The 18286-nt window shown below is 41.8% G+C and overlaps 1 protein-coding gene across 1 annotated transcript in view; it reads right to left on the bottom strand.

Moving 5' to 3' along the window:
- The window catches only part of ALPK1 (alpha kinase 1), a 118703-nt gene that overhangs the window by 31119 nt on the left and 69298 nt on the right, over nucleotides 1-18286 (bottom strand). The gene's annotated exons all lie outside the window — the stretch shown is intronic.

Genomic DNA, 18286 nt, shown 5'->3' with positions numbered 1-18286 from the left:
CTACACTTAAGCTTAGTCACTCTCATGGTCAGTCACTTTAGAACTTGCTACTTTGGTGGCATCACAATCAGAATCTCAATTCCAGCATTTGATTCTTTAATCTTTATCTCTTATTCTCCCAGCTCCCTTCCTGGATAGCCCAACTCCAGTAATTCTGCAACCCTTTGGGGACATCTACACTATCTGCTGACCTTACTGGGGTTGTGTGTGTGTGTGTGTGTGTGTGTGTGTGTGTGTGTGTGTGTGTGTGCGCGCGTGCGTGCGTGCTACGCCATCAATCCCTCATGTCCTCACTTGCCTCTTTAAATTCCATGGTGCATCAACACAGCAACTTTTTAATAAGCATTCTTCGCTCCTTTGCTGCTTTCAACTTCTATCATATTTGCCTGGCAATTCTGACCATGTTTATTGTTAAGAAAAAATGTTGGCCTCGTATTAGAATCCCCTAGGTAGGCTTTTAAAAATCCAGATGCCCAGATGGCACCCCAGGCCTGTTAAATCAGAATCTCTGGAAGTGCACCCAGACATGTTTCTCTAAACGATACCCAGGTGATACCGATGATCCCCAGGTGATTCCCATGATTCTAGAGTTGAGAACCCGGGAGCTGGCCTGACCTTTAGCCTCTTACCCCACCCCTCACTCCTCCTCCCTACTGGGGGTGGAGTGAGTTATCTGATGGGAGTAGCATTCCTGGCTCAGACCTTCCTCTTTCTTCTCTTCAAGTCTTCCTCCCTGTTCTACAGTAAGGGAAGGGGCCTGCCAGCAACAAGATGTGTCTGGAGTGAAGAATTTTCCAACCCACTTGTCTGAAAACCTAAAGCTACATTCCCCTATCTGTTTTAGAATAATAAAGATTGCTCTTTTGCATCTATCTTTCAGTTGGTTCTGAATACAGGAGGGGAAGATGAATATTATTTATTGTCACTTAATATTTTCAAATTGTGTGTAATTCTCTGCTTAATCTGAGCTGCTACCCAAGCAAGTGAATGTGGCTGGAGAAAAACACACAACCATAACACTTTAAATTTATTACCATAACCTGAGGCTGGCCCTTAGCATGGCCTAACAACCCAGCTACTATTATACTTTTGCTCTCCTCTCCAGCTGCCACAGCCCCTTTAACCTCCTCACACTCAGCTGATGAGCTGGCTTCTTATTTCACTAAGGAAATAGTCAGTGAGATGAGATCTCCCTTATTCTCTTACCCAAATCTGCCAACCCTCCTGTATTGTAACCCATGTGTCCTCCCTACTTTCCTATTGGCATGTGTAAGGCCAACCCCCCACTTAAATACTCAATTCTATCCTGCCTTCTTTACTCTAGGACATTATGCTTGTAAATACTTTTCTTTCACTTCTGCATCATTAATTTCCTTACCTCTACTGGATCATTCTCATCAGCATACAAACATTACAATATCTTCCATCTTAAAAAGTCCTCCCGGGACTTCCCTGGTGGTGCAGTGGTTAAGAATCCGCCTGCCAATGCAGGGGACACAGGTTCGATCCCTGTTCCAGGAAGATCCCACATGCTGCGGAGCAACTAAGCCCATGCGCCACAACTACTGAGCCTGCTCTCTGCAGCCGCGAGCCACAACTACTGAAGCTCGTGTGCCTAGAGTCCATGCTCTGCAACAAGAGAAGCCACCGCAATGAGAAGCCCACGCACCGCAACGAAGATAGCCCCCGCTCGCTGCAACTAGAGGAAGCCCATGCACAGCAACGAAGACCCAGCACAGCCAACAATAAATAAATTTTAAAAATATAAATTTATTTTTTAAAAAAAGTCCTCCCATAACCATATATCTTAGTCCTTTCAAGCTGACATAACAAAAATGCCATAAACTGAGTGGTTTATAAACAACAGAAATTTATTTCTCACAGTTCTGGGGATTGGGAAGTCCAAGACTGGCAGATTCCATGCCTGGTGAGGGCCTGCTTCCTGGTTCACAGATGGCATCTTTTCTCTGTGTCTCTCTGGGACCTCTTTTATAAGGGCACTAATCCCATTCATGAGGGCTCTGTCCTCAAGGCCTAATCATCTCCCAAAGAACCCCCTCCAAAACCATCACCTTGAGGGTTAGCATTTCAACCTATGAATTTGGGAGGTAAGGATACAAATATTCAGTCCACAGCATTCTGCCCCCAGCACCTATCCCACTTCCCTGTCCCTCTTTACAGCCAATCTCAAGAGTTGCCTAAACTCAGTCTTTGCTCCCTCACCTCCCACTCTTTCTTAAATCTATAGCTTTCATCCCCAACACTCCACTGAACCCATTCTTTTCTAGGTTGCCAACAACCTCCAAATCCAATGACCTTTTTTTAAAAAAAATTTAATTTATTTTCTTGGCTGCATTTTGGTCTTCTTTGCTGCGCGCAGGCTTTCTCTAGTTGTGGTGAGCGGGGGCTACTCTTCGTTGCAGTGCGTGGGCTTCTCATTGTGGTGGCTTCTCTTGTTGCAGAGCATGGGCTCTAGGTGCGCAGGCTTCAGTAGTTGTGGCTCGCGGCCGCTAGAGTGCAGGCTCAGTAGTTATGGTGCACGGGCTTAGCTGCTCCACAGCATGTGGGATCTTCCCAGACCAGGGCTTGAACCCATGTCCCCTGCATTGGCAGGCAGATTCTTAACCACTGCGCCACCAGGGAAGCCCAATGACCATTTATTAATCCTCATCTTATTCAAACTCCTAGAACCATTTGGCTGTGACAATCAATCCCTCTTTTTTTATTCAGGTAACTTCTGGCATTTCACACTCTCCTGGTTTTCTTCCTACCTCATTGGCTGCTCACTCTAATTTGCTGGAGAATCCTTCTTTTCCAGCCTCTGAATGTTAAAGCCCTAGGATTCAGTCCTAAGACTGCTTCCCTCCTCTAGCTACACTCACTTAGACTGTTCCATGGCCGCAAATATCACTTCTGTTGACAATCCCAAATTTAAATACCATACTGAGTTCTTTCTTGCAATGCTGCCCAGTGTATGAAACTGCCTAGACAATAAATAGCCCGATGTGGATGTCAGTTAGGTATCTCAAGCTTAACATGTTTAAAACAAAACTCTATTTTCTCTTCCATACTTGCTTTTCCATCTCAGTAATGACAACTCATTCATTCATTTGCTGAGGGACAAAAGTTCAGAGATTTCATTCTAAGTTTGTGGCTCTTCTCCTTCTCTCATACTCTACATCTAACCCATCAGCAAATGCTGTTGGTTCTACCTTTAAAACAAGCACAAGATCTGGAGAAGCTTCAAGATGGCAGAAGAGTAAGACGCGGAGATCACCTTCCTCCCCACAGATACATCAGAAATACATCTACATGTGGAACAACTCCTACAGAACACCTACTAAACGCTGGCAGAAGACCTTAGACCTCCCAAAAGGCAAGAAACTCCCCATGTATCGGGGTAGGGCAAAAGAAAAAAGGAAAAACAGACACAAAACAATAGGGACGGGACCTGAACCAGTCGGAGAGAGCTGGGAAGGAGGAAAGGTTCCCATACATTAGGAAGCCCCTTCGTGGGCGGAAACTGTGGGTGGCAGAGGGGGAAGCTTCGGAGCCACGGAGAAGAGCGCAGCAATAGGGGTGCGCAGGGCAAAGCGGAGAGATTCCCGCACGGAGGATCGGTGCTGACCCGCACTCACCAGTCCGAGAGGCTTGTCTGCTCACCCGCCAGTGCGGGCGGGGGAGGGGGAGCTGAGGTTCGGGCTTCGGTCGGATCCCAGGGAGAGGACTGGGGTTGGCTGCGTGAACACAGCCTGAAGGGGGCTAGTGCGCCACAGCTAGCCGGGAGGGAGTCCGGGAAAAAGTCTGGAGCTGCTTAAGAGGCAAGTGACTTTTTCTTGTTTCTCCGTTTCACGGTGCGCGAGGAGAGGGGATTAAGAGCGCAGCCTCGGGCTTCGCTGGTGGCGCGGTGGTTGAGAGTCCACCTGCTCATTCAGGGGACACGGGTTCGTCCCCCGGAAAGATCCCGCATGCCGCGGAGCGGCTGGGCCCGTGAGCCATGGCTGCTCAGCCTGCGCGTACGGAGCCTGTGCTCCACAACGGGAGAGGCCACAACAGTGAGAGGCCCGCGTACCGCAAAAAAAAAAAAATAGAGCGCAGCCTAAACGAGCTCCAGAGACGGGAGCAACCCACGGCTGTCAGTGCAGACCCCAGAGACGGGCATGAAACGCTAAGGCTGCTGCTGCCGCCACCAAGAAACCTGAGTGCGAGCACACGTCACTATCCACATATCCCCTCCAGGGAGCCTGTGCAGCCCGCCACTGCCAGGGTCCCGTGATCCAGGGACAACTTCCCTGGGAGAACCACGGTGCGCCTCAGGCTGGTGCAACGTCATGCTGGCCTCTGCCGCTGCAGGCTCGCTCCGCATCCGTGCCCCTCCCTCCCCCGGGCCTCAGTGATCCAGAGCCCCCTAAATCAGTGGCCCCTTTAACCCCGTCCTGTCTGAGCTAAGAACAGATGCCCTCAGGCGACCTACATGCAGAGGCGGAGCCAAATCCAAAGCTGAACCCTGGGAGCTGTGCAAACAAAGAAGAGAAAGGGAAATCTCTCCCAGCAGCCTCAGAAGCAGCGGATTAAAGCTCCACAATCAACTTGATGTACCTTGTATCTGTGGAATACCTGAATAGACAACGAATCATCCCAAATTGAGGAGGTGGACTTTGGGAACAACGATATATACATATTTTTTACCTTTTTCTCTTTTTGTGAGTGTGTATGTGTATGCTTCTGTGTGTGATTTTGTCTGTATAGCTTTGCTTTTACCATTTGTCCTAGAGTTCTGTCTGTCCATTTTGTTTCTTTATTACTTAAAAAATTGTTTTTCTTAACAATTATTTTTTAATAACTTTATTTTATTTATCCTCTTCTTTCTTTTTTTTCTCCCTTTTATTCTGAGCCGTGTGGAGGACGGTCTCTTGGTGCTCCAGCCAGGCATCAGGGCTGTGCCACTGAGGTAGGAGAGCCAAGTTCAGGACACTGGTCCACAAGAGACCTCCCAGCTCCATGTAATATCAAATGGCGAAAATCTCCCAGAGATCTCCATCTCAACGCCAAGACCCAGCTCCACTCAACGACCAGCAAGCTACAGTGCTGGACACCCTATACCAAACAACTAGCAAAACAGGAACACAACCCCATCTACTAGCACAGAGGCTGCCTAAAATCATAATAAGGTCACAGACACCCCAAAACACACCACCAGATGTGGACCAGCCCACCACAAAGACAAGATCCAGCCTCATCCACCAGAACACCAGTACTGGTCCCCTCAACCAGGAAGCCTACACAACCCACTGAACCAACCTTAGCCACTGGGGACAGACACCAAAAACAACGGGAACTACGAAACTACACCCTGCGAAAAGAAGACCCCAAACACAGTAAGATAAGCAAAATGGGAAGACAGAGAAACACACAGCAGATAAAGGAGCAAGGCAAAAACCCACCAAACCTAACAAATGAAGAGGAAATAGGCAGTCTACCTGAAAAAGAATTCAGAATAACTAGAGTAAAGATGTCCAAAATCTTGGAAACAGAATGGAGAAAATACAAGAAAGGTTTAACAAGGACCTAGAAGAACTAAAGAGCAAACAAACAATGATGAACAACACAATAAATGAAATAAAAAATTCTCTAGAAGGGATCAATAGCAGAATAACAGAGGCAGAAGAACGGATAAGTGACCTAGAAGATAAAATAGTGGAAATAACTACTGCACAGCAGAATAAAGAAAAAAGAATGAAAAGAATTGAGGACAGTCTCAGAGACCTCTGGGACAACATTAAACACACCAACATTCGAATTATAGGGGTCCCAGAAGAAAAAGAGAAAAAGAAAGGGACTGAGAAAATATTTGAAGACATTATAGTTGAAAACTTCCCTAATATGGGAAAGAAAATAGTTAATCAAGTCCAGGAAGCACAGAGAGTCCCATACAGGATAAATCCAAGGAGAAACAAGCCAAGACACATATTAATCAGACTATCAAAAATTAAATACAAAGAACAAATATTAAAAGCAGCAAGAGAAAAACAACAAATAACACATAAGGGAACCCCCATAAGGTTAACACAGCTGAACTTTCAGCAGAAACTCTGCAAGCCAGAAAGGAGTGGCCGGACATATTTAAAGTGATGGAGAAAAACCTACAACCAAGATTACTCTACCCAGCAAGGATCTAATTCAGATTTGACGGAGAAATTAAAACCTTTACAGACAAGCAAAAGCTAAGAGAATTCAACACCACCAAACCAGCTTTACAACAAATGCTAAAGGAACTTCTCTAGACAGAAAACCTAAGAGAAGGAAAAGACCTACAATAATAAACCCAAAACAATTAAGAATATGGTAATACGAACAGACATATCGATAATTACCTTAAATGTAAATGGATTAAATATTCCAACCAAACAACACAGACTGGATGAATGGATACAAAAAACAAGACCCATATATATGCTGTCTACAAGAGACCCACTTCAGACCTAGGGACATATACAGACTGAAATTGAGGGGATGGAAAAAGATATTCCATGCAAATGGAAATCAAAAGAAAGCTGGAGTAGCAATTTTCATATCAGACAAAATAGACTTTAAAGTAAAGACTATTACAAGAGACAAAGAAGGACACTACATAATGATCAAGGGATCAATCCATGAAGAAGATGTAACAATTGTAAATATTTATGCACCCAACATAGGAGCACCTCAATACATAAGGCAAAGGCTAACAGCCATAAGAGGGGAAATAGACAGTAACACAATCATAGTAGGGGACGTTAACACACCACTTTCACCAATGGACAGATCATCCAAAATGAAAATAAATAAGGAAACACAAGCTTTAAATGATACATTAAACAAGATGGACTTAACTGATGTTTATAGGACATTCCATCCAAAAACAACAGAATACACATTTTTCTCAAGTGCTCATGGAACATTCTCCAGGATAGATCATATCTTGGGTCACAAATCAAGCCTTGGTAAATTTAAGAAAACTGAAATCATATCAAGTATCTTTTCTGACCACAACGCTATGAGACTAGATATCAATTACAGGAAAAAATCTGTAAGACATACAAACACATGGAGGCTAAACAACACACTACTTAATGACCAAGAGACCACTGAAGAAATTAAAGAGGAAATTTAAAAATACCTAGAAACAAACGATGATGCAAACACGACAACCCAAAACCTATGGGATGCAGCAAAAGCAGTTCTAAGAGGGAAGTTTATAGCAATGCAATCCTACCTTAAGAAACAAGAAACATCTCAAATGAACAACCTAACCTTACACCTAAAGCAATTAGAGAAAGAAGAAACAAACTCCAAAGTTAGCAGAAGGAAAGAAATCATAAAGATCAGATCAGAAACACATGAAAAAGAAATAAATGATAGCAAAGGTCAATAAAACTAAAAGCTGGCTCTTTGACAAGATAAACAAAATTGATGAAACATTAGCCAGACTTATCAAGAAAAAAGGAAGAAGACTCAAATCAATAGAATTAGAAATGAAAAGGAGAAGCAACAACTGACACTGCAGAAATATAAAGGATCATGAGGGATTACAACAAGCAACTCTATGCCAATAAAATGGACAACCTGGAAGAAATGAACAAGTTCTTGGAAATGCACAACCTTCCGAGACTGAACCAGGAAGAAACAGAAAATATTAACAGACCAATCACAAGCACTAAAATTGAAAGTGTGTTCAAAAATCTTCCAACAAAGAAAAGCCCAGGACCAGATGGCTTCACAGGTGAATTCCATCAAACATTTAGAGAAGAGCTAACACCTATCCTTCTCAAACTCTTTCAAAATATAGCAGAGGGAGGAACACTCCCAAACTCATTCTACGAGGCCACCATCACCCTGATACCAAAACGAGACAAAGATGTCACAAAGAAAGAAAAGTACAGGCCAATATCACTGATGAACATAGATGCAAAAATCCTCAACAAAATACTAGCAAACAGAATCCAACAGCACATTAAAAGGATCATACACCATGATCAAGTGGGATTTATCCCAGAGATTCAAGGATTCTTCAATATATGCAAATCAATCAATGTGATACACCTTATTAACAAATTGAATAAAAACCATATGATCATCTCAATAGATGCAGAAAAAGCTTTTGACAAAATTCAACACCCATTTATGATTAAAAACTCTCCAGAAAGTGGGCATAGAGGGAACCTACTTCAACATAATAAAGCCCATATATGACAAACCCACAGCCAACATCATCCTCAATGGTGAAAAACTGAAAGCATTTCCTCTCAGATCAGGAACGAGACAAGGATGTCCACTCTCACCACTAGTATTCAACATAGTTTTGGAAGTCCTAGCCATGGCAATCAGAGAAGAAAAAGAAATAAAAGAATACAAATTGGAAAAGAAGTAAAACTGTCACTGTCTGCAGATGACATGATACTATACGTAGAGAATCCTAAAGATGCTGCCAGAAAACTACTAGAGCTAATCAATGAATTTGGTAAAGTAGCAGGATACAAAATTAATGCACAGAAATCTCTTGCAATCCTATACACTAATGATGAAAAATCTGAAAGTGAAATTAAGAAAACACTCCCATTTACCATTGCAACAAAAAGAATAAAATATCTAGGAATAAACCTACCTGAGCAGACAAAAGACCTGTATGCAGAAAATTATAAGACACTGATGAAAGAAATTAAAGATGATATAAATAGATGGAGAGATATTCCATGTTCTTGGATTGGAAGAATCAACATTGTGAAAATGACTCTACTACCCAAAGCAATCTACAGATTCAACGCAATCCCTATCAAATGACCACTGGCTTTTCACAGAACTAGAACAAAAAATTTCACAATTTGTATGGGAAAAAAAAGACTCTGAATAGCCAAAGCACTCTTGGGAAAGAAAAACGAAGCTGGAGGAATCAGGTTCCTAGACTTCAGACTATACTACAAAGCTATAGTAATCAAGGCAGGATGGTACTGGCACACAAACAGAAATATAGATCAATGGAACAGGATAGAAAGCCCAGAGATAAACCCACGCACATACGGTCACCTTATCTTTGATAAAGGAGGCGAGAATATACAGTGGAGAAAAGACATCCTCTTTAGTAAGTGGTGCTGGAAAAACTGGACAGCTACATGTAAAAGAATGAAATTAGAACACTCCCCAACACCATACACAAAAATAAACTCAAAATGGATTAAAGACCTAAATGTAAGGCCAGACACCATCCAACTCTTAGAGGAAAACATAGGCAGAACACTCTATGACCTAAATCACAGCAAGATTCTTTTTGACCCACCTCCTAGAGAAATGGAAATAAAAACAAAAATAAACAAATGGGACCTAATGAAACTTAAAAGCTTTGGCACAGCAAAGGATACCATAAACAAGACCAAAAGACAACCCTCAGAATGGAAGAAAATAGTTGCAAATGAAGCAACTGACAAAGGATTAATCTCCAAAATTTATAAGCAACTCATGCAGCTCAATAACAAAAAAACAAACAACCCAATCCAAAAATGGGTAGAAGAACTAAAAAGACATTTCTCCAAAGAAGATATACAGATTGCCAACAAACACATGAAAGAATGCTCTACATCATTAATCATTAGAGAAATGCAAATCAAAACTACAATGAGATATCATCTCACACCAGTCAGAATGGCCATCATCAAAAACTCTAGAAACAATAAATGCTGGAGAGGGTGTGGAGAAAAGGGAACACTCTTGCACTGTTGGTGGGAATGTAAATTGATACAGCCACTATGGAGAACAGTATGGAGGTTATTTAAAAAACTACATATAGAACTACCATATGACCCCGCAATCCCACTACTGGGCATATACCCTGAGAAAACCATAATTCAAAAAGAGTCATGTACCAAAATGTTCATTGCAGCTCTATTTACAATAGCCAGGACATGGAAGCAACCTAAGTGTCCATCAACAGATGAATGGATAAAGAAGATGTGGCACATATATACAATGGAATATTACTCAGCCATAAAAAGAAATGAAACTGAGTTATCTGTAATGAGCTGGATGGACCTGGAGTCTGTCATACAGAGTGAAGTAAGTCAGAAGGAGAAAAACAAATACCGTATGCTAACACATATATATGGAATCTAAGAAAAAAAATTGTCATGAAGAGCCTAGGGGTAGGACGGTAATAAAACACAGACCTACTAGAGCATGGACTTGAGGATATGGGGAGGGGGAAGGGTAAGCTGTGATGATGTGAGAGAGTGGCAGGGACATATACACACTACCAAATGTAAGTTAGCTGGTGGGAAGCTGCCGCATAGCACAGGGAGTTCACCTCTGTGCTTTGTGACCACCTAGAGGGGTGGGATAGGGAGGGTGGGAGGGAGGGTGACGCAAGAGGGAAGAGATATGGGAACATATGTATATGTATAACTGATTCACTTTGTTGTAAAGGAGAAACTAACACACTATTGTAAAACAATTATACTCAAATAAAGATGTTAAAAAAAAGATGCATGATCGATGTCATTTAATTAATGACGTTAGCTTCTCCTTTAGAATCTGAGCAGTTCATATTTGACTTTATATGCTCTTAGAGAAGTGATGCAGCATAACTTTACTATCCTCACTTAGGTTTTTGAACATTTGATCCTATTTAGATTTAAGGGCAACTGAACAACAAATGCTCTTCTCTTTCTCTCAATCCCCTTCCTTTTTTTTTTTTTTTCTATAATGGTAAGAGATGTCTATTATGGAATCAAAGAAATATAAAGAATAAAAGTAACTTGTAATCCCACCACTTTAATAAAAATGTTCATTCAAATTTATTTAGATTTTATTGTTCAGGATTAGTATTAGATGCTTTTGTAAAATATACATGTTATTTATTATCTCTAAATTAACTGAGATTCCCCCACCCTCATCCTAAAAAATTTAAGCAAGAAAAAATGTCAGATTGCTCTTTTAGAAAGATGGCTTTGGCGACAGTGTGGAGAAAAGCTGGGAGCCATGGCAATAATGGGTACTATCTGCCCATGTATTTCTGGGTCTCCTCCTTCTGAGCACATGGTAGAATTGTGCTTCCCTGGCTCCTTGAAACGAGGTGTGACTATGTGGCTTATCTTGACCAATGGTCACTTCTGTATGGAAGTATTTAAGAGCCACTGTGCAAGTCACAATTTCCCCTTCCCCCTGCCATGGCAACCAGCAATATTCTAAATGATAGGTATCCCATCAAGCTGACTCTGAGGGGGAGTGACATAAGGCTGAACTCCCACCAACATTCCCTCAGATGGACATATAGCAAGAGGAAGGAACAAATCTTTATTGCTTTAAACCCCTAAGATTTTGGAGTTGTTTGGGTTTTTTCCTGCAGTATAACCTTACTATCCTTATGACACATGGGACATGACTAGAGATAGGGAGAGGGTTGGAATATGGTCTAGGAAAGAGATAATAGGGGGCTGAACTAGTATAGCTGCACTAGGGTTGAAGAAGATGCATTTGGGAGATATTTAAGATGAAAATTAGGATTTGATAACCAATAAGAAATGAGGGTTGAGGGGGAGATAGAGTTACAGGAGATTCCTACGGCTTGACCGGGGTGACTGGGTGGTTCATTGTACCATTTAATGGCACGGTGACCACTGGAGGAGAATAAAACGTGGCTGGTGGAGGGAGAAGGAGCTGGGAGATGAGGAGTTCAGGTTTCGACCTATTGGACTTGAGCTATCTGGGACATCCAAATGGAGATGTTTAGTGGGCTGCTCAAAACGGCATGAAGTAGGAAGAGTGATATGTTTTCTCCAGTCTACTTTCTCCAGTCATGCTTAGGGATGAAATAATACAGCAGATACTAGAACCTACTTTTTTTTCCCTTGTAGACACTATTTTTGTTGAAATGTTCTTTGGAACAAATTCTGTTCTTGACTGGACTGTGGTTTATTTTGCCTTCCTCCCTATGGGGGCAGAGGACCACGTGCTAAGAATCTTGAAGTCATTTGAGAGCTTTCTTGTTTCATTATATTCTACATGTGCATAAGCTAGCTTTCACTTGGTGTGCTAGTTTCCTGTGGCTGACATGACAAAGTACCACAAACGAGGTGGCTTAAAACATAAAGATGTGTTGTTTCAAAGTTCTGGAGGCCACAAGTCTGAAATCAAAGTGTCAGTAGGGTCATGCTCTCTCTAAGGTTCCTTGCCTTTCTCTTAGCTTCTGGTGTTGCCAGAAATCCGTGGCATTCCTTGACCTGTAGCTGCAGAACTCCAACCTCTGCCTCCATCGTCACATGGCATTCTGTGTCTCTGTGTTTTCACATGGCTGTCTTCCTATAAGGACACCAGTCAGACTGGATTAAGGGCTCACTCTACTCCACTATAACCTCGTCTTAACTGATTCCATCTGCAATGGCCGTATTGTCAAATAAAGTCACATGCTGAGGTACTGAGAGTTAGGACATCAGGGTATTTTGATGGGGAACAAATCAACCCATAACGCTTGGTAAAACTGTGATAACCCCCAAATTTCAGTGCCTTTAACAACAAAGTTTTTGGTGTTTGTTCATATTTCACATTGGGTGCAGTTTGGCTCTAACTCGGAGACTCTGCTCCCTGTATCTTGCCCTTTCCAGGATCCAGGCTGAGGGAGCAGCCTTTCTCTTTCTCATGAAGCAAAGGAAAGCTTCCAACTGCTGAACTACACAATGGCTTATAAAGCTCTGTCACTTCTAATCACCTTTCACTGGTAGGACAGGTCATATGGCTAAGTCTGTAGGAATTAGAAGAATATGTATTGACTACCCGCCACACATTTGGTGGTTAATAAATGGGAGGAACCATTCCAACAAGCAAGCCTTTGACAAAGGGTTGCCCTATCTCTTCACTCTGGTAGTTTTTCTGGAACATGAATTAGGTCTTCTATTTCTCTTGCATTACTCTCAGTGCTCTATATCAAATTCTTGGCACATATTAATACTCAATAAAGTTTTCCTGAATGAATGAATAAATATACAGTTCATATTCACTTTGCTTTTAGCATCCTGATGAAAAAGATTTGTTATTAAAGCCCCAAACGACATAGTTAAAGATGAAAACCTCATTTGAGAAAATAAGTTGCTGAACAAATCATAACCCCAAAAGCACCTATTACTGTTCTGAGTTCTCTACTATTAATATGAAAACTGGTGCCTGTAATAAATGGTCTTAAAATTAGTTTTAAGAACATCTTTTAACCCAGAGCTTATTCATGGAGGAAATTTTATTGTTCCTATGGATAGCATCTCACCCCCTTACTTTGTCCTCATACCCGTATCTTTCTTCGACCTCACATTTCATTTTCTAATAAATTCATACTTTAGTTATCTTTCACTAAAGGCCCTTCTTTACTACCTCTCTGCTTCCAGGTTACTCACACTAGACATTTAAAAATATTTCCCGGGCTTCCCTGGTGGCGCAGTGGTTGAGAGTCTGCCTGCCGATGCAGGGGACATGGGTTTGTGCCACGTGTGGGAAGATCCCACATGCCACGGAGCGGCTGGGCCCGAGCCATGGCCACTGAGCCTGCGCGTCTGGAGCCTGTGCTCCGCAACGGGAGAGGCCACAACAGTGAGAGGCCTGTGTACCGCAAAAAAAAAAAAAAAAAAAAAAAAAAAAAAAATTTCCCTGAAGTCTTGTGACAAGTGATTCTTACATTTATTCATATTTATTTATGTTTTAATTCTTGACGCTTTAATATTTTAAGTAGTTCAAAATTACAAATACCAACAATTTAAAGACACCTAGACTATCTAAAGAGACATATTAGAAACAATATTCTGAAAGCTAAATTTATCAAACTGTATTCATCCACAAATGTTTTTCAACCATATGAGCATAAGAAAACAGTTATATTTTTGGTCTCTCTTCAAATCCCTTAAAGTCTGTTGAGTAACGGTTATCAGATTGTCCATCCTCATGATTGTGAAATGGAAAAAATATCCTCATTGTGAGCCTGCTTCATCTCCTTGTACTGTATGTAGTTAGACAACCTATAAAGATTACGGTGTGTCTCTTTACAGAGGTACCACACTAAATCCAGGTTCCCTCCCCCCACAGAAGCAGGGTTGGGAAGAGGCCAGTTCCTGCATCAGGACCCCCAAATCTGCAGGGAATGCTCAAAACCCTGGTCTATGAAACAATTCTTGGCCCTGCAGCCCTGTCTGCTCCCAACTGCCGCTGACATGCAAATCCAAACAGGCCCTTTATTTCCCTTTCAAAAGTTTTCTTTTCATATTTTCTCTTAATCATGTAGAAGTTGTCCTTTTCAGGAGTGTGAAAGTCACTGAAGAAATCACGAAAGTTGGCAATCACATTGAGGCCAGTGCCTTCGTGTCCTGGCATCTCACAAGCAAGGACAGTTTTACTAGTTAGAACTCTGCTGTGTTCTCCCCAAACCAAGCTAAACTGAAGCTAATGCTAAAGGCTAAAAGCCTTCACTACTTTGTGAAAAATCCATCAAAGGTTTTGCTGAATGATATTTATAAGGGCCTTACTGTTCTCTTTCAAAAACTGAAATGCCCTTCTCTGACAGTTGAAAAAAATTGCTTGTGCTTTTCATCTTTCCCTCTCAGAGTGTAAACATTGTTTTGAGTGAAAGGAGCTGAAGGAGCGCTTACTTTCCCTTGAAATTTTATTTTTAAATAAGAGAGGGAGAAAATCCTTTTTCTGACTAATACTAATAATACAGGTCAAAGTGTCAGGCGATATACAATTAAATGGAAAACAAAAAAGGTTCCCCCTCTTTTTCCCACAGTACAATGGCACTGGAATATAAATTACCGATGAAGATGAAATAATACTTCAAAGCTTGCAGGGCAGGGCAGTGTTTACAAAGTATTTTCTATGGCACGATAAGACACTGAAGATGACGGTAACCCATGGACTTGAGGGTGTTGCTGAATAGTCTAAAACTAGCATGAGGTAGGATTATAGGTCCCTATAGCCTGTGACCCCGTGATATGCTTTGTTTCGCAAGGGCAGCTGCAGTTATCAACAGATGTTTCAGCAATAAATAATTGGTATCATCTCGGAAAAGACCCATCTACCTGGGGAGAGGGCATAATACCCAAAACACTGCCCAGCTATTACAGCCACATTAATCTCCCATCTCTCCAGGTTTCTTGGGGAGCATGCTGCAGGTGTTTTTTCTGAGAGAGAGCAGACAAACTCTCTCAAGTCAGCAAGCTTTGTGTGGAGCGTAAAAGAGGTTGGCCCCTGCCATAAATTTGTCTGTGGCCACACACCAAATGAGAAAAGATTGGGGGGATGGGGACGTAGGAGAGGGAGGAAACAGGGGAGGCTGTGGAGAACAGAAAGGAGAGCACAAAACACATACGATTTTTCTTGATTAAGTTAAGCCTAAGAGAGGAACATTAGAAATGACCCTTAATTTTACTAACTCAGGCGCTCAGCACAATTCTATGCTTAACTTTGCCCTGTTATTTGTGGAATAAACTTAAAGACAGCGTTTACACCTCAAGTGTAATGCTAATTTTTAACATGGAAGGGAAACTTTTTATGGGAAGGATTCATTTCAAGGTAAAAAAACAATCACGGAAATTTAGATTTATAAAAAAAACGGTAAGAAGAGATAACTGAAAAGCCAAACTCAGCAGCCTTTAACTATTTTTTATGTAAGAACAGAATCTCACAATTATAACATGGTCCTCCAGCTTCAGTAAAGTGTAATACTGAAACCAGTGGATAACGGGACAAAAACAAATCATGGATCATGGAATTTCCTCGAGATACTTTTGACAAGCTAAGATATTAAAAGTAGCCTGAGTTCACAGGGTGCTATAGTTCTCCGTATTTACAAAACAGAGTGGTTTAGCAATTGTGCACTTGGGGTCTGACACAATATGAAAGCATCCTGAGAGCCTTTAGGAGGTGTGGTTGCTTAATTTATAGCTTGCTGGGTAAGCGAAAGAAAATGATGCTCAGAGTTCAAAAAACTCCCAGGTTAAACACATTACGGGCTAAAGCAGCCTAATGCGCTGATTCTAAGAGCTGCTCCTGAGTGACCTTGTGAGCGGGGCACAAACTTCTTAAATTCTCTATGCCTTTACTTCCCCCCAGTTGTGACATCCGTGCAATATATAGAGGGAACGTAGAAGGAATAATGAATGGATTCCTGAAATAGTCTAACAACTATGAGCTGTTTGTCTCTCAACTCACATTTACCCCAAATGCAGCGAGACCTGGAAGTTTTTAAAACACCATTTTCAGTTTTTCCGCCGCCGTCACCACCAGCTGTGAATACAGCGAGGGGGATCTGGTAAGCGTGCGTGGAATGAAGGGAATAAAACGCTGGTTACAGTGATGTGCTGCATCTCAGTTTCTCAGCCTAGGCTGGAAATTCAGAGGAACTTGCTAAGCCCCAAAGGTCAAAGCAGGGGTCACTCCCTCTGTGAAGCTATCCTGCTCTTACCTTCCGGGGAAGCCATAGAAAGTTCTTATATGCCACCGGCCGAATCACACAGGGCCTTCCAAGCCCTTCTCCACTCACAGTCCTGTTCAGCCTCTCTGCCTTTAATTTAGAGCTTGCTGGGTAATCTAAAGAAAATGATGCTCAGAGTTCAAAGAGCTCCCAGGTTAAACACATTATGGGCTGAAGCAGCCTAATGCACTGATTCTTAGAGCTGCCCAATTAATGGCCACCCTATTTTTTGCAACAGTCATTCTTAAACTCTAACATGCAACAGAATCATCTGAAGGGCTTGTCTAATGTTGACTGCTAGACCCTCACACCCAGAGTTTTTGATTTGGTAAGACTAGTGCAGGGCCCAGGAATCTGACTCAGTTTCTGCATGATGCTAGTGCTGTTGTTGGGAGGTCTAATTAAAGCACCATTGCTTTAGAGCTGCACTATCCAATCAAACAGTGGCCCTAGCCACCTCTGGCTATTTACAAAGAAGTTCATTTTAAAAATTAAATAAAACTAAAAATTCAGTTCTTCAGTCATTCTAGCCACACTTCAGGTGCTCAAGAGCCACATGTGGCCAGGGGCTAAATGTATTGCGCAACAGAGATACAGAACATTTCCAACATTGCAGGAAGTTCTACTCTACAGCTTGCATTAGAGTAAACAAGTTTCAGGACTTCTACTTGTGCTCTCAAGTTCATTCCTTGAGGCTTCCAGAGGGAGAACTGGAGCAGGACGGAGGAAGGGCCTAAGTCACAGCTCCACCACTCACTGGTCTGTTCCCCTAGGCAAGTTAATCTCCCTGCACCTTAATTTTCTCATCTGCAAAATGGGCTTGATAATGGTAATAATCACTGGAGGGCTACTTTGAGAATTAAATGAGATGATGCCTGTGCAAGCATTTTGTAAACCCTACAGTGATATACACACTACAGCTTTTGTTCCATTCCATTTCTCCACTAACAACAAGCACACTTATTTAAAACCCCTGGTTCACCACTGAATTCGTTCCAAGTATTCACTTCCCTTTGCCTACGGTCCTCAGTCTGCTTAACCTTGGGTGTTTGTTTTCTGGAGGGCTGGAAAGTTTTTTGGGGGGCAGTTACTGTTCCTCCAGTAACAGTAATGACTGGACAACAGTAATGACTGTTGGAGTCATTGTCTCCAACAATGCTGTTATGTGTACACAGATTAGGGGATCTTCCCTGGATTTTTGTTTTAATAGGTAAAAACAATGTCTATATCTATACATTTATTTTGGGATGACCCCAAAACACATTCCCATGTAAACCAATAAAATAAAATTTGGGGAATATTATCATTACTTGTAATGCCTGGTCTCCAGACAAATGTCTATACTTTATGTGAGAAAAAATATACAAGCTAATAGAGTCTCTTCTTTGATAATCATCTAAGAGAATGTAGGGAAAAAAAAACACTATCAGAAAGGAAAATGGCACTCCTAGTAGCATCCCCAGAACCTAAGCCTGAAATCTGAGCTCAAATCTGTGTTCATGTGTTATTCTTAAGGCTCTCTCCTATCTGGGGTAGAGGTACCCATTTGATTAGTTTCCAATAAATGAGGTGAGGAATAAGCATGCCAATGACTTTGATATGATACTTCCTGAACAGTGTGAATCATGAGGAGATAAGGGAGTGAACAGGATTCCAGGCAGGGCTCAGGGAAGGGACATGCCAGACCTCAATAGCTTAGACAGCAAGTCACATGGATGAAATAGTGGTGAATTTATTTTGATTAACCTACCCAACTTTTAGAAAGTAGTATTTTAAAATGAAAATGCTATGAGGCATGGCAGAATCAAAACT

The sequence above is a fragment of the Kogia breviceps genome, chromosome 6, assembly GCF_026419965.1.
Source record: "Kogia breviceps isolate mKogBre1 chromosome 6, mKogBre1 haplotype 1, whole genome shotgun sequence".
NCBI classification, from domain to species: Eukaryota; Metazoa; Chordata; class Mammalia; order Artiodactyla; family Physeteridae; genus Kogia; species Kogia breviceps.
The sequence above is the reverse complement of the archived record's forward strand: the minus strand, read 5'-3'. Positions and strand labels throughout refer to the sequence as shown.